This window comes from Ovis canadensis, chromosome 1 (assembly GCF_042477335.2).
Source record: "Ovis canadensis isolate MfBH-ARS-UI-01 breed Bighorn chromosome 1, ARS-UI_OviCan_v2, whole genome shotgun sequence".
NCBI classification, from domain to species: Eukaryota; Metazoa; Chordata; class Mammalia; order Artiodactyla; family Bovidae; genus Ovis; species Ovis canadensis.
Genome location: NC_091245.1, coordinates 5293825 through 5316107, shown reverse-complemented (window position 1 = coordinate 5316107; position 22283 = coordinate 5293825). Strand labels below are relative to the sequence as shown.

The window sequence follows — 22283 nt, the reverse complement described above, 5'->3', positions numbered from 1 at the left end:
TCAACATAGCTGATCAACCTAATAAATATGTTTAAAGAAAGGAATACTGTCAGAAAAGCAAAACCCAGGAGGTTGACGTGGATGAAATGATATGAAAGGAGACACATCTGAGTGTGAGTGTTGTGGTTTAATTTTTTAAATTTCTGCCTGTGTGTAAGGGAGGGGATCTGGTTGGTAGGTGCACCTGTCAATGCAAAATTGGTAAAAAAAAAACTCCCGGTTTGCTGTCTGCCCAAAAGGGTGTAGGGCCTGGAACTCACCCTCGTATCCGCCAGGGCTTGAACCTTCCCTGCTGAGGCTCTGAGGTTTAAGTCCTTTCTTTTTCTCTGGTCAAGACAGACTTCATTTTAACAATAATCTATCCATGAGCCTGTCCTTCAGGCCATGCAATAAGTACAATCCTGGCCTGTGCTGTCACCAAATTAACCCACCTTGCTAGTGGTCAGGAAGAGCTCTCTCAGGAAGCCCCTACCGTCTACACGGGCCACAGGAGCGGCATGGGTTTGGTGGGCGTGTCTGGGCAGGAACCCAGAGGAGGGTGTGGCTTCCCGATGAGGTCCCCCACCCCTTCCCCCGGATGGCACTGATGAACAGAGAGAGCTTTTGCCAACACAAAGGTGGACCCGGACTGGGACTTCAGGCTCACCTGGGAACCTGGGGGCTGCCCCCACTATAGGAAAATACCCTGGGTATGGCGGTTTCCACAGCAGACAGCCCCCCAGGCCCTGCTTCCAACCTACTGCAGGAGGGCTCTCCCTTCTCAGAGGTCTTAGGGCTGAGTTGTGAAACCCAGCTTACATATTATTTTAAACATCTTGATACCCATAAAAGTTCTCAGGTCCACGTGCGCCTTGTGGTTTAGTCCCTAAGTCGTATCCGGCTCTCTGCAACCCCACAGACTAGTCCGCCAGGCCCCTCTGTCTATGGGATTCTCTAGGCATTGGACAAGGAAATAGCACCCCATCCAGTGTTCTTGCCTGGAGAATCCCAGGGACGGGGGAGCCTGGTGGGTTGCCGTCTATGGGGTCACACAGAGTCAGACACGACTGAATTGACTTAGCAGCAGCAGCAGCAGGTGAGAATACTGGAAGGGTTTGCCATTTCCTTCTCCAGGGGAAACTTCCCGACCCAGGGATCAAACCTGGGTCTCCTGCATTATCAGGCGGATTCTTTACCTCTGAGCCGCCATCAGAGAAGCCCTTGCCTTGTTCCAAATAGGATTCAGGTCAGATGGTAATGGAACAGGTGGATAATGACGTAACCATAGGTGAAGACACCAAGATCAGGGGGAAGGGATGTGAGGATGGCAGAGTGAAATCGCAGGAGACTATGACCCCAATATACATTCTTGATGATAGAGAAGGACTGCAAGTTTGCTCTGTGCTATCTAGTGGCCTGAATTCAGACAGAAACACTTAAGTGCAAAGCGGGATACGGATTGCACCCCCAGTTCAGCTCCATAATTTATTGTCCAATCTCTCAGTGGTGTCCAACTCTGCAACCCCATGGACTGCAGCTCTCCAGGATTTCCTGTCCTTTCCTGTCTCCCAGAGCTTGCTCAAACTCATGTCCATAGAGTCAGTGATGCCATCCAATCATCTCGTCCTCTGTCATCACCTCCTCCTGCCCTCAGTCTTTCCCAGCATTGGAGTCTTTTCCAGTGAGTCGGCTCTTCACATCAGGTGGCCAAAGATTGGAGCTTCAGCTTCTGCATCAGTCCTTCCAACGAATCATCAGGACTGATTTCCTTTAGGATTGACTGGTTTGATTTCCTTGCAGCCCAAGGGACTCTAAGAGTCTTCAACACCCCAGTTCAAAAGCATTAGCTTCAAGCTTCAAAAGCTTCAGCGTTCAGCCTTCTTTGTGGTCCAGCTGTCACATCCATACTTGACTGGTGGAAAAACAGCTCTGTAATAGGCAAACAAAAATAATTCAATGTTGAGGCCCCATCTCTGCCATTCAGAGGCACCCTGCCCCCATCCCCACTGGCGTCTGCTGAGTTCTCAGTTAGGTTCTTAGTCAGGGCTCCTCTGACAGCCTTGTTCAAGGGTCTCTATCTGCCATTCCACACCACGCTGGACCACAGTGTACTTGGGTACTGGGTAGGCTGCAGCCTGCTCTTTTCTGCATTCCCACCTCTTGAAGCCAGTGGAAATCACCAGCCATTTCCTCTTGCATGGAGGTATGGAGGGAGAGAGGAGGAACTTAATTTAGACACATCGTGTGGATTTCTTGTCTCCCTGTAGAGCTTAGCACCCAGTGTCGCAGACCCCTGTGCGTCTTCGGGGTGCAGGCTCCATCTGCGGGGTGTGCCAGTGACTAAGCCCTCTCTGCTCCTTCCAGAAATCCTCTTCTCTGCCCTGCCCCTTGTGTGTGTGTGCCTGCTTAGTTGCTCAGCCATACCTGACTCTTTGCGGCCCCATGAACTAGTCTGCCAGGCTCTGCCGGGGTCCAGCCCCAGGGGATCCAGGGTGACTTGAAGGGGAGACGGATAGGCAAGGAAAACTTATTTATTTAGAGATATAAGATTAGATTTAGGAAGAAATAGTATAGTAGGAAATTTAGACGGAGAAAAAGAGGCTGAATAACTTGGTTTACGGGAAAAACCAATAAAACCTCGAGACAAGAGGTTTGCACCATCTACGTTAGGCTATCGGTGTCCACTTGAATATCGAAGGGTGCCCCGCCTTAGGCTCCCTTTCGTGTGGATCTTAGCAGCCAGGGCAAGTAAGTAGACGTGGTGAGCCTCCCCGCTCCAGATGGGAATTCAGCCGAAAAAGGGGAGAAAAGAACAACACAGGGAAGCCCAGCGTCCGTGCAAGACTCCAAAAACTTTATTTTCAAAATCAGCTTATATACCCCAAGTTGTACATAAAGAAATAATGGAATATGCAGAGTCATGCAGGGGCAGCAGTCCTGACCCTCATTGAGACCAGGCTTTCTGTTTGCATACCCTCCCGTATACAAAAGGTCTCTGGTGGTTTACATTATCTTCTGGCCAAGAGGCCTGTTAACGTTTTTATGGCTCTCTTCCTGGATAATTGTCTATCAAACCAGAAAACTCCTTTTCCCTAGAAGTGTTTTTTCTTTACTCTGCATCACCCTCAAAGTACTAAATAAAGTTACATTTCTGTAGTACGAAGGTGCGGTGGGTTATAACAAAGAAAGTACTTAACTCAAAGAGCTAATGTTGCTAATACCAGGTCTACTACCTATTTTTCTATATACCAACTATCTCTATAAATAAAAGATGAAAATTTGGTGGCAAGTATTGGCTCAACAAATGAAACCTTTAATCAGTCCTGTTCTAATGATGTTGACTCCTCAGAAGCCCCTACATTCCTAGGATGTTTTAAGCTTCCTGTGTGCCTCCTGCGGTCAGGAGGCCTCAAACAAGCGCATGCGCAGCTGTACGAGTCCTGCAGGCAGCCTAGAAAGCCATCAGGGGGGTTTTTGGACTGAAACACTCGTATTATGCCCAGGAGATTTATTATCTAAAAGCTCTAATTTTTTCCAGAAAAAGGTGGTGGGGGGACAGCCCCCTGTTAATGACAGAAGAGTAGGTGGAAAGCGTAACACAGTAAAGCAGGCAGACTCTGGTCTTGGGGGGTGGATGCTCAGGAAATTCCAGGGGGAACCCCTGAAGTCTGATCACGTCCTTGCGTTTTGTCAGGCTTCCTTCCGCATGACCTTGTCACGGGCGGGATTCCTTATGCTGGCCCCCGGCAAGGCTCCTCCGTCCATGGGATTCTCCAGGCAAGAACACTGGAGTGGGTTGCCATTTCCTCTGCATTTCCCGACCCAGAAATCAAACTCATATCTCTTGCTTCTCCTGCACTGCAGGCAGATGCTTGATCTCTGAGCTACCTGGGATCCCCCCTGAAGACTTACGCAGGTTGGAGTCCTTTCCTTTGACCTCTGGTGTAACATCCCTCCTGGGAGCAATGGCACGGGACAATGTGGCTGCAGGTGGGGTGACTGAGGCCCAGGTCAAAGGCATGGAACATCAGTGGGGATGTCATCAATTAATATTTTAAACGTGGAGTGGGCAGAGGTCATGTGCACGGTTTGGGATTTGTGGTGGCCACTTGGGGGAGAGGGGCTGGGCAGAAGCCCGCAGCTCTCCTCAAATGCAGAGATCAGAGTCTGAATTCTGCCCTTCTGTCATTCTTTTGGCATCTCTGGTAATGGAAGGATCTTGACACGTACCCACCCCTGTATTTAAAATGGATAACCAATAGGGTCCTACTATATAGCACGGGGAACTCTGCTCAGTGTTATGTGGCAGCCTGGATGGAAGAGGGGTTTGGGGGAGAATGGATGTGTATGCATGGCTGAGTCTCTTCACTATTCACCTGAAACTCTCCACCTTGTTTGTTAATTGGCTATGTGCTGGGCTGTGCTTAGTCACACAGCTGTATCTGACTCTCTACGACCCTGGACTGTAGCCCGCCCGTCTCCTCTGTCCATGGGGATTCTCCAGGCAAGAATACTGGAGTGGGTTGCCAAGCCCTCCTCCAGGGATCTTCCCAACCCCGGGATTGAACCCAGGTCTCCCGTATTGCAGGTGGATTCTTTACTGTCTGAGCCGCCAGGGAAGCCCTAATTGGGTATACCCCAATACAAAATAAAAACTTTTAATAAAAAGAAAAAAAAGAAAGGTCTTTGAAAATGCCAGCCTTCTGAGATGGTAATAAAACTGTTGGTGATCCAACGAGTGATGGTATTTGGACCCCATGTGGATGTCAGGAGCTCCAGTGTGGGGCAGGGTCTGGGCTGGGGAGGAAGTCAGCCATCAGATCCTTGACAGCGCTGCCTGGCGCTGGAGATGGGGAAGCTTTTCTGCCCCCCTCCCTTCCACCTGACGCTCTATTCCAAAAGGCAGCAGGCAGGAGGACCATTGCAAGCCACCCAGGTGGCAGTCTGTCGTCAGTAATAAAGGCTTTTCATTTGGTTCAATGTATAAGCTATTTACTGGGTTCCCTGAAAATGAAGAAGAAAAATAATGCCATTGAAAACACCAGATGTGAAATCCTTTGGGCACAAAGCAATCCAGGGGACGGTAGACTTGAGTCCTCCCAGCAGCCTTGCCGCAAACTGGGATGAGGCCCCGTGGACATCGGTGTTCAGTTCTCTGATTGAGTAGCAAGAAATTCCAAATCACTGACAGCTTGCCTTTTCTCGGGGTCTCCCCAGGAGAGAGCAGCTCAGCAGTGTGACCCCATTTTTTAGGAATGTGGAAATCCTGCCTTTGTGGGTCCAGGAGACTTTCCATCTAAGTTAAGCCTGGCATCGCAGAATCTGGAGTCTCATGTGAATCTGCCCTGAATGGGCTGAGTGATGATGGTGGATTAGCTCAGGAAGGTCCCCAAAGTTCCCTCCCGGAAGGACCAGGCTTCACTATGAAGCTCCAGGAGGGTACCTCTGTATGGATACAAGCCAGTAAGATCTCATCTCTCCTGAGAAATGGTAGCTAAATGTTTGAAACAATCCATCCAGTATTCAAAAACACTTCACTTTCCTTTGTCTGTGGTCTTGGACCCTCCAAGGAAAGCTACTGTATACCTTTGGCAGTGCCTGCCAGGACTCTAAAATACTGATAACAGGGCCATTTAATATGGAATGATGCTAGTTTGGGGCAGGTCTGATAGGAAATTAAATCATTTATTGTAGGCAGTCTGTATTTGCAGCAAGGTTTTTGCTTTCTGGGTGATTAATGATGGCTCGATTCGTCTATAAAATGCTAAGGGTATTCTTCCCTGGTATTGGCTCTTACACTCACTCACACACATACATGTGGTTTCGTTACCATCTGGGAACTAACACACGCATCATGGACATGGCTTCCACGGTCATGTCTAGGATGGCCTGGCCAAAGGCTGGACCACAGCGTGGAGGTCTGCCTTCTAGAAAATGGGGACTCCTGCCAGAGTTGGGGCAGTTGAGCACAAAGCCCAAAGAGCCCTCAGTGCTTATGTCCTGGGGAATCTTGGAGACCCTCAGCTTCCTCAGTTATAAAGTCGGATGATAACAGTTCCTGCTTCACAGGGTTCCTGAGATGGTCAAATTCCACAGAGCCTGCAGAATGCTGGTTGGCTGCCTGGGGCACACAGAGCCTGTGCTTGGGTCCAGAGCCCCTCTTCCGCAGTCTCTGGGCGCAGTCTGCATTTTCTGTGCAAGAAACAATGCGTTGCAGAGAAATACAGAGAGCGAACACCTGCCCACGGGCGGAGACTGAAGGAGCGGGGCACCTGCCTCCACCGGCGCTTGTGTCCCCCAGGAACTACCAGCAGGGTCTGGAGACATTTTTGGTTGTCTCTCCTGGGGGTGAGGACGCCATGGGCACCTGGTGGGAGGAGGTGAGGGAAGGGGCAGGGCATCCTACAGTGAACAGACGGCCCTCAGCAAACAACTGCTGGCCCCAGGTGTCAGCAGAGCTGAGACGGAGGGACCTGGGTCTCGGATAAGCCAACCATGAGACACGAGAATGCTGGCTGCTATTCATTGCCTACCTACAATCTGTTCAGAGCAGGTCCTGGGGCTGAGGGTACATCCTAGGGGGCCCCCAGAGCCCCCAGCTCCCCTCTCCTTGCCCCTCAGCTCTGCAGAAGGGTGCTAGCTGACAGGTGAGGGCAAGGCGCGCCTTCAGTGCTGGCGCAGGACTAGCACTGAGAGTCTCACGGTGCCTGAAGATACTTCAATTTCACAGGATTCAGACCAAAATTCTCATTTTAATTTCAAAAATCTGGTTCATTACTCGTTTACATGAAAGACGCTTGTGAAAAAGCCACAGGCAAGTAAACTGTAGTCAACATCTGAGGTGCCCCGTGAGGTTTTGTCTTTTTTATTTTTTGCAATGGCTGTAAATACCTTTAAAGCAGGAAGGAAGAAAAATGAAACGTTCGATTTACAAAGCAAGCAAGACATCAGAACTAAAGGGATCTGTGAAGAAAGTAGGATGAACTAAGCAATTTTTTTAAAAAGCAGAAATAAAAACAAAATCAAGAGAATTACAGTATTTAGTTTCGAAGGCCCCAGAAAGAGCGCGGTTGGTGACAGGGCTGCGTGAAGACAGCAGTGTGACAGTTTCGATTCTACGTCTCAGTAACTGGGTGACGCGGGAAATAGTCACGAACCCCACGAACCTCAGTTTTCTCGCCCTTAAAACGACCTCTCCACCTTTGTTAAAGGGTTCTTGCAGAGGTCGGAGGTGTGCGTGTGCCAGTAAACACGGCTGAGTGACGGGATAAAGGGGTGAGTCGGTGCTTTACCCCTCTGAAGCACCTCTGAAGCCACACCAAGAATTCCCAAGCTTGGGGCGGGATTCCTTCCCTGTCCAGTGCTTCCGCTTTCTGTGGCCTGGAGTGTCTTCGATGTCTCATCTCGAGGGCGGCCTGTGCTTTGCAGGCCTGTGTTACGTCTGCACGCGTTTGCAGTCACCGTGCCCTGCTGTTAGCCACCGTCCATATAGCCTTGTCTGGGTTTCCCAGGCTTGCGCTTCCGAAGGACTGAGATGACTGACCGTGGGAGGAAGGCTCTTCACGGGCACGGGGGCGGGCGGTGCTGCTTATCTATAGGGTGCGTGACAAGCGATGGGCAACGTTGGTGTTTTCCTTAATTTCCGAAGCGTCATTTCTGCTGGCTTTTCATATGCTTATTCACTCAGCCTTTTCCATGTGGGATTCAGAAGGGCTGACTATCATGTCGTTTCTCCCGATGGGTTGCAGGGGGCGGGGGATAAAAGAGGGGGTGAAAAAAGGGGGGCTTCATCAGCCATTTGTTAGAATATAATGTTCAGAAGCAGTAGAATGGAAAAATCTGAATTTCCATAGTTATTTCCGGAACTAAACTGATTAAAATCCTTTCCTAGGTAGATCGGAATCTTCCCTTTAACCACGTTCAGAAGAAAAGGCCGAGAGAGGCATTGTGGCGAGGGCATTAAATCTGCTTGGGTGACTCAGAATGCGGGTTGGCACGGCGGCGTGTCACGGGGCGCGTCGCAGACCCGGCGAGTCGGTGGCCGTGGTGTGTCTGAAAGGGCCCGGGCCTCACGCTACCACGCTGAATTTGCTTCCTTTTAGGCTTTCACAGCAAAGTGTTTGAAGCTGAGCCTTTCATTTCTTTTCGCGGGGCTGTCGTCAATAGGAAGAACGCATTAAGGTCCCCCCATCGCTGCTTTTCTCAGGATCGTGGTTAAAGTGGGGATTGTGTTTTAGGCCGTGCTCTAATGAGAATTTGAATTTCGTGCAGAGCTGGAGTGTCAATGAAAAATCGCCCATTGCCCAGCTGTGCAGCCTGTGAATATCTTTCCCTGTAGTTTTATTCCACTCTGGCTCCTGTTAATTTATTCAATCACGGATCAGGCCATCGTTATTGAACGCCTATGGTGTGCCAGGCGCTGGGCTCATCTTTAAAATGTTAAAGACAGCTGGGGCTTTGGTTTTTCCGTTTTTAATGTTTAAATTTTATTTTTTAGTTTTTTGGCCATGCAGTGCAGCCTGTGGGATTTCAGTTCCCTGACCGGGGATTGAACCTGTGCCTCCTCAGTCGGAAGCATGGTCTCTTAACCACTTGACTGCCAGGGAAACCCCTGTTTTCCTAGTTTTCTACGACCCCAGCCTGGAAAAGGAGATGGATGACAAGATGCAGAGACGTTGTTACTGGCAGCATCTTAAGAAGACTCTGGGGAGGCTCAGAGCTGAGAGGAGGCAGCGATTCTCCCAGGAGGAACGGGGGAATGTCGGCAAAGAGCCGCCCTGCCCCATCTCCATCTGAGGGCGGCCGGGACTCCAGCGGGCAGGCCCCTGGGACAAGGGCTGGCAGCCCTGTATGGGCTGGCAGTCCCCAGGACAGCTTTGGGAATGCTATCACTGCTAAAAGGAAACACTTTCAGGAAAAGTGAAGGCGTCTGAGGTGTCCAGAAGTCAATCAGTGCTGACACTATTAAGCACTGTGTGACAGGAGCGTGTTTCTAGGTCAGAAGCCAAGGTCATTGGGCCACGCCCATCCTGAGGACAGAAGACGGGGTTTCAGGACAAGGACTTGGGCAAAGGATAGAGGCTCTGGGGAACACATGCTCAGCTCTCACCAGCTGCGGGACGGACCCCTGGACCCGTGTTTCAGCGGGATGGGTGGTCCTCGGAGAGCCTGGACTCCTGTCCTGCTCAACGTCTGACTGCAGTCAGTAGGCTGACTGCGGCTTGGAGGTCTCTGGCAGTTTCGGGGCGGCAGGAGCAGAGACCGCGTTTTGAAGCTGAGCTCTCAGGGTGTCTTCCCAGGTTTTCCATAGCATTTCTCCCCGCTCCCTGTGGGGTCTGTAAATGAAGGCATCTTGGATCATCTGCCGTGAACACAGGACAGCTCAGGCACCGCTGAGAGGAGCCGGGAGCGTGCAGTGCCCCAGGAGGGTGCTCCCTGCTGCCCGCCTTCTGCACCTGGTCTGTGCGCTTGGCTACAAAGACTAGACCTGGAGCCCCAACCTACTTTCTCTGGGATCTGGGTTTCCTGATCCGTAAGAGTCCTGGGGGTGCCCTGGAGGGCATGCGGCCACTGTAGGGGTATGGGGGCCCCAGTCAGGATGGGCTTCAATGCAGGTGCTGCTCCCAGGCCAAGAAGCCCACTTCCCAGGAAGGCCCCACTCGCAGGCTCCAGATGGGCATGTCTGGGGGGACACTGATCAGCCCACCTCGGGGATGCTCCTGCCCGTGGATGGGGTGGACATGGTCAGCCCGTGTCCTGATTCCCAGCCCAGCCCCGCACGCACGGGACCCAGCGTGGACTGACCTCCAGGCAAGCCCTTCTCCCCATTTGCCTGCTTGTTGGTTTTGGCCTCTGACTTTCACGTGAGGGTTTTTTTCTCGAATAGCTCCTGCTCTTTGGTAACCTAGCCACAATCTACAGTGAGACTCCGTGCGCTGGGGGGGCCCTGGCATCCAGCAAAGCTTGTGGAAGGACTCACGGATGGACCGAGATGCTTCACCTTGGTGCCCTGAGTGTGAGGGCCTGGGGGGCTTTATCTCACATGGGTCTCTTATTCCAGACCCTCCTCCAGTCTCGGTGCATAAGCCTGATTTGTGGCCCCCTGGAGAAGGACCCAGGGAAGGGGAATGGGAAGAGGACTGGCGGGTGACACTCACCTCCAGGGGGGCACCCCAGGGAAGGGGAATGGGAGGAGGGCTGGCGGGTGACGCTCACCTCCAGAGGGGCACTTTTTCCCAGCCGCCCCTTTCTTTAGCCCTTTGTCCTGTGCCCACCAAGTCTTACCATCCAGGGGCATAAGTTTGTTTAATGGCTCTATTTTCAAGACGATCTGCTGTGCCTGAGGTCCCAAAGCCCAGACCCTGATTCAGTTCCCCGCCAGGACACCCTTACTCTTCTGTCTGGATGGAGACAGAGTATGAAGCAGGGGTGGGACAGGAGGGTCTAAGATGGTATGTTTTCAGCCTCATCCAGCGGCGCCTGAGGAAATGTTAAACAACTCCTTTCTAGAGGAGAAATCAGCCCTGGTGTCTAGTGTCTGCCGATTCCCGTGTGGCCAGTGTTCCCCTGGTGGTCCGTTTCTAGCGGCCATGTGACGTCCCTGGAGGTGGAGTCCATCAGAGATGCTTGTGCCACGCCCACTGCGTAGATATAAGAGACCGGGTCCCCTCGAGAAAGGACAGTAGCGAAATGTGATGGAAGAATTAGAAAATGATGCGTTCTGAGGACCTTCTACATGGTTTTACAGAAAATGCTTGAAATTCTAAGTTTCTGTGATTTAAGTGTCGATGATGGCCGCTTTCAAAAGCTGACTCACAAAAGTCCTGAACGTGTCGCCGCTGGTTCTTGCAAACTGGTACGAACTGCCGGTCGAACACCTCGCCACTGGACCACATCCCCCACTCACTGGTCCACGGGAGCTCAAGTTTCTAAGGCGTTCTGGAACTTGTGGTGTAAATAGGCTTGTTTCTTCGTGATTTCTCCCCCTGCAGGCCTTTCGATTTCTTTCCAGTTTTAAAAGGTGGAAAGTAAAAGATGTGGTGAAGGTAGGTGAGTGTGCGGAGTTGGACAAGGCTGAGTGAGCGCGCGTGCACACACAGATACACATGTGCGTGTGTGTATGTGTTTGCATTTCTGTTTGCTTTCTCTGCTGCCCCGTGGTAAGGTTTGGGGAAGATGTGCCGCGTGGTCCTTGTTGTACCTTATAGCTTTACACTGAAACCCCCCTGTTTAGATTTCTCCTCCTGATTGAGATGGGGTAGGAGGGGGTGGAACAGTGCCCACCTGCTGGGTCACGTGGCAAGTTCAAGCTCAAGTGAACTGTCTCGTGGGCTGGTCTGTCCTCACAGTCTGCAGCCACCCCGTCATTCTCCCACCAGGGCCTCCAGCTTAAGCCCTTTCTAGCTTTCTCTTGTTGGTTGCTCCCTTACCTTACCTCTGTCCATCCAGCTCACCCTCCACGGGAATGTCAGAGTCATTCTCCCAAATGTTTGGTACTAAAGGTTTGACTCCTGCAAGCGGCAGTTTTGGGGACCCCTGGGCACTGGCTCCTGGCCACCCTGGGCCAGAGGCTGGGCCAGTGAGAGGGCGGGAGCCAGGCTGTCCTTCCTCCCAGTCTCTGCTTCGGTCACTGTCTCCAGTGAGGCCCCCATTATCTCTATAATCCTAATTCCCACTGGCTGTGCCTGACCACAGAGCCACTCCTGCTGGGTGGCCTTGGACTCTGCTCAGGTACCACCTCCACCCCAGTGCTGATCTCCAGGTGGCCTCGTCGGCCTTGAATGACTCTTTAGCAGGGTCAGCACAGTTTACCAAGTTCCCCATAATATGTGCTCTGGAAGAATCACTGCTTTCAAACTGTGATGCTGGAGAAGACTCTTGAGAGTCTCTTGGACAGCCAGGAGATCCAACCAGTCCATCCTGAAGGAGATCAGTCCTGAATATTCATTGGAAGGACTGATGCTGAAGCTGAAGCTCCAATACTTTGGCCACCTGTTGCAAAGAACTAACTGACTCAAGGAGAAGACCCTGATGCTGGGAAAGATTGAAGGAGAAGGGGACGACAGAGGATGACATGGTCAGATAACATCACTGAGTCAATAAGACATCAGTTTGAGCAAACTCTGAGAGATGGTGGAGGACGAGGGAGCCTGATATGCCGCAGTCCATGGGGTCGCAGAGTCGGACACGACTGAGCGACTGAACAACAGCCTGCTCTCTACTCAAGGACAGGCGTGGGGTCCTTGTTCCTGGCCAGACTCTGAATCAGTGAATACTGCCTTTGAACCTAACAAAGTCTCCTGACCTTGGTAGGGGAGTGCAGGGGCATTCCTGATTCCCACTCCGTGCTCCCACCCACTCATGCCTGATATTTTTCTTCTGTTTTCTTTCTAGTAAATTCTGTACTTGACACTAGCATGGGTAAAGAAAGAAAGAAAGTGAAGTTGCTCAGTCGTGTCCGACTCTTTTTGTGACCCCATGGACTGTAGCCTATGAGGCTCCTCTGTCCATGGGATTTCCCAGGCAAGAGTACTGGAGTGGGTTGCCACTTTCTTCTCCAGGGGATCTTCCCAACCTGGGGATCGAACTTGGGTCTCCCACATTGTGGGCAGACGCTTTCCCGTCTGAGCCACCAAGGAAGCCCAAAGCTCCGGCTCATTTCCAATGCTGTCCATGTAGAATCCTGGGACCTAGAACACCTCCTCGCTAGCGCTCAGGGCTGAGCCTCTTGCTTGATGGTGCCCAAAGGCCTCGGTGCTGGCAGAGGCACCAGCTATGCAGAGGCACTAACAAGCAGGCTGGAGGAGGAGACACAGCCCAGCAGAGAAGGGGAGCAAGTGACTCACGGGTGTGGAATCCCAACAATCAGGCCCTGAGCAGTCACTGAGTAATTAGGTGTGGTCACTGGTTGCCTGCCTGGAGGCTGACTTAATCAATTTGTCATTTCTGGACCACTCGAGCTCAGCTTGCTGTGAGGACCCTACCCATTTACTTTCCTGGTTCGAGTGCCCGCTGGGTGAAACAAATCATGAGAAAACCAGCCTCGTCATCACCCTCATCTGTGACCAGACCCCAGAGCCCCAGGCTCCTTGGTCACAGGTTACAGACGGCTTCTCGTATGGCTCACTCTGGGGTTCAGGCTGGCACTTGTTTTATGAAGAATAAACAGACACAGCCCAGGGCAGGTGTCTTGGTCGAGTTTGAGGGATTGTCCTTGGGGTATCAGATTTCAGCTGAGTTATGCTCCAGGGAGCGGAGCCCTGGCTCTGTGGCGTACACGCTACAGTGAGGATGAGGGATGAAGTGATGCTCGGCACTCGGTCCCAGCGGCACTTCTCCAGGGATGCCCAGCGCAGCCAGAGTCCCAGCGCTCGTGGAGAAAGGGCGTTCTGTGACCATCCACTTTTAGAAAGAGCTGGGCTTCCCAGGTGGAGCTACTGGTAAAGAATTTGCCTGCCAATGCAGCGGACTCAAGAGATCCGGGTTTAGTCCCTGGATTGAGAAGATCCCCTGGAGAAGGAAACGACCACCTGCTCCAGTACTCTTGCCTGGAGAATACCACGGACAGAGGAGCCTGGTGGGCTACAGTCCCTGGGGCTGCAAAGAGCTGGACACGACTTGACACTTGTCAGCAACCTTGCATTGTGGGAACGGCAGGTGCATCCTCCAGGGGTCAGAAAGTCTTGAGGTGAAGAACCCCTTTCAGCTCTGGTGGCCGTGGGACCCATTCCTTACTGGTCAGGTGTTTCTGGCCCCGGAGGTGGTTTTGCTGCCAGCACTCACATGGAACACAGCAGAGTTTCTGAGCCTGGCATCAGGTATCAAAGATGCTCCCTGGGAAGGTCTGAAACCAAAGGGTCCACCCTTTGCTGGGGTCCACCCGTGGATGTTTTGGTTTAGGAACACCTGGGTGGACCCCACAATCCAGGCGTCTTAAAACTTCCCTGGAGAGTCTCATGATCACTCAGGTTAGGATGTGGACTCGATCACCCGGAGGAGCATTTTGGTGGCCACAGAGTCCTAGAGTTGAGTTTTTCTTTTTGGTGAGTCTAAGCACCCCAGAGGCAAACAGGGAAGGCCAGTGGTGGTCTGAGTCCATCTTAGATCTACCCTGGGCAGTGAGCATCTTGGAAGACAGCCTCAGCAGAGATCCCCATGGAGTCATCACGCTTTTCAAGGGCTGGGAAAGAGCTCTTGGGAAAGTAACTTTGCATCAGTGACTTGCAGTGAAATTGTGAGACTGCACAAAATTGTGAGATTGTGCTGCGACTGAATTGCTGAGTTAGCAGCTCTCCCTTTGGGAAGTGGAGGGAAGGAGAGGGCCTCCTCTGTGATTATTTACTCACCCTCGACTTGCACAACATCCAGGAAAGTGCTTCTAGTGCATTTCCACCCGTCCTGGGGAATGTGCCCCACATCACCTGGGAAAAATCAAGATGAAAGAGACATCTGAACCGAGGATGGACCCATTTAGAACCACTTGAGGAAGGGTCTGAGGCTGTGGATTTGAGCTGATCCGCCAGCACCTTTAATAACGGGGGAATGGCAATTACCCAGGCCACCAAAGGCAAGCATGAGCAGCCAGGGATACGCTGGGGGCAAGTGGGCCTGGCCATCTGGAATCTTGTGCCAAAATCATCATGAAGGTTAGACAGTGTTAGTCCCATGTCAGACTCTTTGTGACCCTATGGGCTCCTCTGTCCATGGGATTCTCCAGGGAAGAATAGTGGAGTGTGTTATCATGCCCTTCTCCAGGGGACCTTCCCAACCCAGGAATGGAACCTAGGTCTCCTTCATTGCAGGCAGATTGTTTACCATTGAGCCACCAGGTAGGACAAAAGGACCCGCAAAAACTGAGGCTGTCCTACTCTCATGGAATCAGGTCCTGCTGAGTGGTGGTTCCAGTAGACCCAGAAGCAACAGTACCCTGGGCCGGCGAGCCCCGAGGGGAGTGGAAGCTGGGCAGGACAGGACTCCTTGCAGCTCTTATGAACCTCATGCGGTTAAGCTTGGCTGCACAAAAGAATCTGCAAATCAGTGGAACAAGTCATGTTTAATAAGTGACCAGATTTCAGCCTCAAATGAAGTTCAGATCTGTTTTAAATGGGTCAAAATCTTGCTTAGCTCACCGAGTACTTCCTTGTATAGAAAATGCTGGAATTTATTAATCATACTCTGCATGCATGAACTATTCTACCTCCCAACCCACAAAATCAAGGTGCCTCAGGGGCTTTAAATAGCAGCCAATGCAGAAAGGGGCGTGGGTGGAAAACTCAGGTCTAAAGTGAAACAGAGAGATGTGAAGCTATCCCAAGCCCTGGAGTCTGGGGAGTCTTGCAGGTCTGGGTCTTACTCTGTCTCTGTATGACTTTGGGAGAGTTACACAGCATCTCAGAGCTCTGGTTTTGATGACCACCGCATGGGAATACAGGTGGTGACTTTTTCAAGGGCTCGTTTTGACGACTAGTTCAGGGAAAGTGCATTCGCTGTAGGGCATGGTGTCTGGTCCGCGTGTTCACTCAGGGCGGGGTCGGTGTAGGCACAGAAGTTACGGTCCCTCTGGGTTCCCGTGCCCCGTGGATCTGTCTCTCTTCATTTTCTGTGTCCTCAGTTTGACGCGAGTGCGCTGAATCAGGAACCAGGTCGTCGCTGCCCACCTAGCGCCCAGCGCCGTGCCTGCTGTGCCAGCCGCTCAGAGCACAGCCGTTGAATAAACAGATGAATGAAGGGAAGAAGAGTTGGCGCTTTTAACGCTAAGCCCCAAGCTCTTCAGCTACAGTCTGCTGCCTTCAGAGAGACGCTGTGACAGTGAGCAGCGAGAGCAGGAACACTGGTTTAAATCCATTAAACAGCGGCGTCCTGGGCCGGGTCCCCGAGACGCGTTCAGAAGCGACACGCAAGGGGCCCTGCAGGCTGCAGTGCGCCCCCTAGTGTTCCCTGTTACCCCTGCTCTCCCATAGTGTCCAGTGGTTTCCCACTCAGACCTGCAAACCAAGACTCTGAATAGGATATGGGTTTTCTTTTCTTTGTGCGAAAGTAAAAGAAATACTTCCATGTGCTTCAGCTTATAAAGTAGTATAAAGCCCACATGATTCAAAGAAAATAAACATTATGGTTTATTATGATTTATAGTGATAAATCATAACACCGACTGGTATCTCAGTCGGCAAAGAATCTGCCTGCAGTGTGGGAGACCTGGGTTCGATCCCTGGGTCAGGAAGATCCTCTGGAGAAGGAAATGGCAACCCACTCCAGTATTCTTGCCTGGGAAATCCTATGAGCTGAGGAGCCTGGCAGGCTGCAGTCTTTGGGGTCACAAGAGTTGGACATGACTTAGTGACCAATAAGTCACTAATAAGTCACCACCATAATGGAAAAGAACAAAAAAGAATGTATGTAGATAATAATGGAATCACATTGTTATATAGCAGAAATGAACACAACATTGTAAGTCAACTATGAAAATGAAAAAGTGAAAAGGGGCTTCCTTGGCCTGCAATGCCGGAGATCTGGGTTCCATCCCTGGCCTGGGAAGATCCCCTGAATAAGGCAATGGCAACCCACTCCAATTTGAAAAGAAAAAAAAAAAGCAACAACAAAAAATACCTCCTGCATTTGACAAGAAGCTCCCAGCAGTTTTGCTCAAGTTTTGGTTCCTTGGCAGCTCCAACAATGATACCATGGGAGCAGCTGGCTGGAGATGGTGGACTGGGGGGTGGCCAGGTCCAGAGTGGCCCGGTGCAGTCTGAGGTTTCAGAGGGACTGAGAGGGAGGAGCCCCCATGTAGGTGTTCAGTGCAGGGTGAGCCTGTCACAAACATCATGTCATCGAATCTAGACTGAGCATGGTTACCACCCCTGCTTCATGTTAAAGAAACCCCCACAGAGCGTGTAAGGGGACGAAGCCCGAGTCTGAACCTGGGACTGGCTGCTCTTGAGGCCTCTTCCACCAGCTGCCTCCATAAAAAGGACCCGATTTGCGAAAGAATTCTATGTCCTTCTCTCTCTTTGCTGAGCTGTGAAGTCCTTGAGTCTTTGATTTCAAGAGCAGATACACCTGATGAAATACAGATTTATTTTCGAGAATTTGCCAAATTCAGAAGTTATATGAAGGCCAAGCAGGATCGCAGCCCAGGGAGACTATCTGAAAACAGAAAATTGGGCCTTTGGGGTTCCACTCAAAGGAAGGAGAAGATGAGGGGAGGGTTTAAAACTGAGCAAAGGAAGTGCCCTGATTTTTACTTAGCAGTTCATTTTCCCCATCATTTCTTTTCTTTTTTAAAATTGTTTTTATTATTTGGCTGCATCGAGTCTTGGTTGCGGCATATGGGACATTTCAATGGGAAATGCAGGCTCTCTAGCTGTGGCTCATGGGCTTAGTTGCCCCTAGGTGTGTGGGGTCTTAGTTCTCTGACCAGGCAGGGATCCTGTGCCCCTGCGTTGGAAGGCTGGTTCTCAACCTCTCAACTACCAGGGAAGTCCCTCCCCTGGCCTTTTCTTTCTGAGGCTGGATCGAGTCTTCTAAGATCACTTGAAAGTTGTTAAACCGACCATCTCTTTTTTTCTGTTTGTTCATAAAAATGATATCTATGGCATGTGGATAGAAAGCTCTTTCTCAGAAGCCAGATCTTGGGTGTAAGTAGGGCAGGCTATGAAGCCAGACACCAAAGCTGGCTTGCTTTTGGTGAAAAAAATCTGAAATGTCTGAAACTGGAGATTAAGCCAATCAGAGACTTTGTGAAGGTTCTGTATTGAGAGGCGGCCAACTTTCTTCTGCTAAGCCTAACCCTAACTTCCTTTAACAGATGGCTGTGGGAGCTGTTGGCTTCTGTGCAGGGCCTACTTTTGGTTCCTTGATCTAGAAGATGCCCATGGATTTGAAGGCTCAGCAGAGTGTGCCCTTGGTATGTTTCCCTGCGGTTAGCTTCTCACTCAATCATAATCCCGGAGAAGGGCGCCTGGGGAGGCCCCTTCTGCTTCTCTGCACCTCCAGGTCTCATGTTGAGCCTGGCAACAAAGTAGACCTCACAGAGGCTCCCTGACTTAACAAGCAATCACACGGATACGGGAGATGACTGCTTTTTCTGGCAACGCTCGTCTCAGTGAGGGAACATGCAGTCAGAGCAGGCCCGTTTGGACTCTAAGCCAGCTCCGAGAAACTGGAGGAGTCTGAGTTGATGATTGTGGGGTCAGGTCTGGCTTTGAGCCAGATGAGGTGGTGCATCCCTCCACCTTCGGGTGTGTCTCTCTGAATGTCCTGGACTCCAGGTGGGCCCAATACCACCCAGTCTCCCTGGATCCTGCCAACTCAGACCTGGGAGCCAGGATCTCAGTGAGCCAGACTTTCGTTCTGGATTCCCTTGGTCTGGACCACCGAGCTCACATCCCTGCTCTGGAAGCACGTGCTGCCCATCCCCCAAGGAAGCCTTCCTCTGCTGGTCTAGAGCATTCTGGTTCAGAGATGGCGTCATTAGACATACCTAGATCCATACTCTCGCTCTGGACAAGTGACTCAGCGCCTCTGAGCCCTCATCCTTCCCTCGAGAGTGTTGATCCCCTACTAGCATCCATCTCAAAGAGTGTGGGAGAGTCAAGACAATTCAATATTGGCCCTGACTGCGCGTGTAATAGGGAAGAACACATCTGACTCCACGTTGGACTGCTTCTCTTCCTTTAACCCTGTGCTTTGTTGCCTGTATGTAGTCAAGCTGGCTCTTTCATGAAAGAATGCGGCCTAGAGCCTGAAATACACAGAAGAGCCGGTTCTCCAGCCTCTGACCTTTAAGAGTACAGCACTCTTCCATTCATATGGAGAAAAAAACGTTGCAACACAGAGAATCACATCTGTCCTCTTGGAGGTTTACAAGACAGGGTGACTGACCTACATGGACAGCTGCGGGAACAAAGGATTCCAAGACCAGGAAGAAACCAACACCATGCTGTAAAGCAATTATCCTTCAACTAAACATAAATAAATTTTAAAAAAATTAGGGGGGGAGAAAAACCCATCCACAGACACACACACACGGGAAAGAAGTTTGCCACAACCGCCGTGTCCCTCCCTCACCTTGCCCTGAAAAATGCTTTGCTAAAATCTTTCAGGGGGTCCCAGGTTTTTCAGGGCATGATCTACCCACCTCCTTGCAAAGCCCCCGCAATAAACCTTTCTCTGGTCCAAACTCTGACCTTTCAGTTTGTCTGGCCTCACTGTGTGTCGGGCACACAGACTTGCATTTGGTAACACACAGCCAGGGCTGGCTCCCTCTTCCCCTGGTCCAACAGCATTCTTTTTCGAATTTCCTCCAATGTTCAACATTATCATGAAAGGACAGTTGAGGATAGGAGAGCACGTTTGTGATACACAGGCTTGGACAATGCTGGGACTTCCCTGGGCCCACCATAGACCCTGCCCATGGGCGTCTCAGAGGATGGTTATTAAATGAATCCATCCATTGTTTCAATTTCACAACCCTCAACCTTGGCAGATTCTAAGTTGAGCCGGTGAGCTCTGATTGCACTGCAGCCCGCTTGGTCTTCTCAAGAAGGAGTCTTTCCACAACATCCCTCCTTTTAAGCATATTTACCAGAAGTTGTTTGCTTTTACATTTCAAACGCAGAGTTCTTTTCTCTTTTAATAGCCTTCTGTGATTAGTTTCTAAACCCCTGCCCCTGTGGTCATGTGCATAACATTTGAGGTATGCACATATTTCTAAAAATTGGTAACAGTAGGGAAAATAAAAAACATTCTTGACCCCACCTATGATGACTCAGTTTTCATAACTCTCTTTCTTAGCCAGGGTTTGACTAAGTCATGATCAGGCGCCGTTCCCCCAAAGTCAATTAACTCGGTCTGTTGGGACAACACCGAGGCAGAGGGATGGGGCTCCAGCTTGCCTTTCAGACCCCTGAGGGCTGCCTGGAGGAGGTGGAATTCCCTGACGGGCCTTAATCAGAATCTATCCCACATGCCACTTCGGGGCAGCTCTGTCCCTGAACACCTGGCCCTCTTGATGCTCCATTGCTTGGTTTTCAGTCTCAGGGATGACAGAGAAGGGATGCGAACCCTGGGGACCATACCCACCTGGGAGCACCCTGGCATATAAGAGGGTCTGGGCTTCGTTTCACTTGCGTGTTCTCTAACTTCTACTGTATTTTTCACCTGAAGGGAGTTGGGAGGGCAGTAGAGCCTTTAGTCAGGAGGCTGTCCTGCTCATCTTAGTGTCTTTGGGCCCTTCTAGTGTTTGAAACACGGGGTGATCCATCCATACTTTCTGAATTAAGGAAGGAATGAATGAGTCTCCTGCCCTTAGAGGGAACCAAGAGACTTCACTTCTTCAGATCCGGCTGATGGATTTACATGCTTTCATGAGACTCTCATAAACTTGGCCAAGACTTACCACATCTATCCTCAGGGCAGGCTGGGTTTTTGAAAGCAACTATCTGCGGCTTCCTTAATGAAAACCAAACAACATAAATCGTGCCAGGACTTACCATCGACAGCCCTGGGGAGGCAGGCTCCTCTCTAATTGCCTGCAGTGTTTCTGTGGGGAATAGTGGCTGGCGGTAGGGGCTGAAGACTGGACAGATCTGTAAATAATTGCAGTCATCACAATGAAACCCGAGTTGTCAATGCGCTGCCTTCTCACGTCCTGTGAGCATCCGATAGTGGACACATTGCTGCAGATGGACAAGGGGACAACCTCTAAACCAGCCTCGGGCCAGTCTCCTCAATCCTACCTTCACCCTGGTACCTGTCAAGTAACATTCAGGAGAGGTAACCGTGAAATATTACTTTAAACAGTTTCTTTTTCCTACTGAGAACCAAACCCACAATCCAGAGTTACTTACCTTGTCTGGCTCTGCAGCTTATGAGCGACTTACTTCTGCTACCAAACAGACTAAAGAGAATGAGTCCATTCATCATAAAACCCTGCTCCCCAGTCGGGTGCTAGAATTGATTTTTAACCAGCAGGAACCAGAGGTAAGCTTTAGATGTTGCTTTAGTAAGAGAAACCTCACGGGCTATTTGGTGAGAGGGAAACACTGCCGTTTCAGGCGCCTGTGTGTGGGTGGACCAGCCCGCTCCCCACTGAACACACTGCTTGGGGAGACTCATTTTACTGAGACAACACCCGAACTTCAAGCGGGCAGGCTGACTTCACAGATTTTGAAAAAAAAAATGTTGTTTTCCAAAATCTCCAAATGACATCATAACCATTACACTCTCACATCTGAAATGACCGCATTTAATAAGGGTTCTCGGAATGACTTTTTGCCAATGAGGTTTGAATATATGGGGTGGGGGGAACCCGGAGCACTAACAGTCTGGGTATGAAAACCTCACAGACCGCAGAAGGATGCTTTCCCCCATGCCACAGCTCTCTGGGCTAGGGTGGAGAGGCCGTGGAGCTACGTGGGCCAGGGTGGAGGGGCCATGGGGCCACGTAGGCCAGGGTGGAGGGGCCGTGGGGCCACGTGGGCCAGGGTGGAGGGGCCGTGGGGCCACGTGGGCCTGGGGCTGGCAGCTCAGAAACCGTGACCAGCTGAAAGAAAGGGCTTGCTTTTTTAAAAATTTTTAAATCAATCCAGGAAAAATACTGTGTAAGCCAAATTGTCATCAGTCTTTTACATTTTATCACTTGGAAACACATGGCAGACCCCTGGCCTCCTTGGCCTTTGGCATCTGGGAGCCTGAGCACCCTCTGGGTATGCGTGGGGCTGTGGTACCCCGGCCCCGTGGCCGCATTTCCGACTCTCTTAAAAGGACCGCTTATCAGCGGCTCTAACAGGTACCAGTGTGTGTGTTTTTCCATTGCTGGCACAAGCACAGACTTCCTACCATTTATTTTTCTTGTGTCCTTAGAATTCTTTTCTGGGACTGCTCACAGTTCTTTCACTTGCCTTGCATCTGAGCATACACCATGGCAGAAATTTGGCAGAGCTTTGGGAAGAAGGGTGAATGTAGAACATTTTTGCTTTTCTCTGGATCAGTGGTGTTCAGCAGGTGACAGGACTTATGGAACAGGACAGAAGGAAGAGTCCGTGGGTCTGGGTTGGGTCCCCTCTGCCCGGAGACCGCATCCAAGCTCACTTTTCTGTTACACACAGGTCCTATGTCGAAGACTCTCAAGACTTTATTGGGGAGGGAACATGGGAACGGGTAGGAGCTGCCAAATTTCCAAAAATGCATTTTGTCATCAAGAAAACCAGCGAGGAATTTAGTGGATGATGGAAAGGTGATTAAATACTTTTCTCTGGACATCGCAGTTCCTTCAGGGATTCCTTTATGGAATCTCTGTGGCTTAA

General features: G+C 50.8%; 1 long non-coding RNA gene across 1 annotated transcript; it reads right to left on the bottom strand.

Annotated features, from left to right (window-relative positions):
- Positions 1–108: 108 nt before the first annotated feature.
- LOC138415777 (uncharacterized) lies at positions 109–20877 on the bottom strand. The gene is made up of 3 exons (XR_011247416.1): positions 20826–20877; positions 14325–14399; positions 109–1908 (listed from the first exon to the last, which is right to left on the bottom strand). It is a non-coding gene; the product is annotated as an uncharacterized lncRNA (long non-coding RNA).
- Between the last annotated feature and the right edge of the window lie 1406 nt (positions 20878–22283).